The 237-nt window shown below is 57.8% G+C and overlaps 1 protein-coding gene across 1 annotated transcript in view; it reads left to right on the plus strand.

The window, feature by feature from the left end:
* LOC104411537 (structural maintenance of chromosomes protein 1A-like) overlaps window positions 1–237 on the plus strand; it is a gene marked incomplete at both ends in the record, with an annotated part of 4621 nt that overhangs the window by 232 nt on the left and 4152 nt on the right. The window lies entirely within an intron of this gene.

The following is a 237-nucleotide window of genomic DNA, read 5'->3' on the forward strand; positions in this document are numbered from 1 at the left end:
GAGGCGGGTTTGGGGTCCCTGAGGCAGGTTTGGGGTCCCTTAAGGCAATTTTTGGGTTCCTCGAGGCGATTTTGGGGTCCTTCAAGGCACTTTTAGGGTCCTTCGAGGTGGTTTTGGGCTCCCTGAGGTGGTTTTGGGGTCCCTCGAGGTGGGTTTGGGGTCTCTCGTGTTCAGTTTGGGGACCCTCAAGGCGGTTCTGGGGTCCCTTGACGTTTTGGGGTCTCTCGAGGTGGCTTT

The sequence above is a fragment of the Nestor notabilis genome, unplaced genomic scaffold, assembly GCF_000696875.1.
Source record: "Nestor notabilis isolate BGI_N333 unplaced genomic scaffold, ASM69687v1 scaffold21339, whole genome shotgun sequence".
Classification (NCBI taxonomy): Eukaryota; Metazoa; Chordata; class Aves; order Psittaciformes; family Psittacidae; genus Nestor; species Nestor notabilis.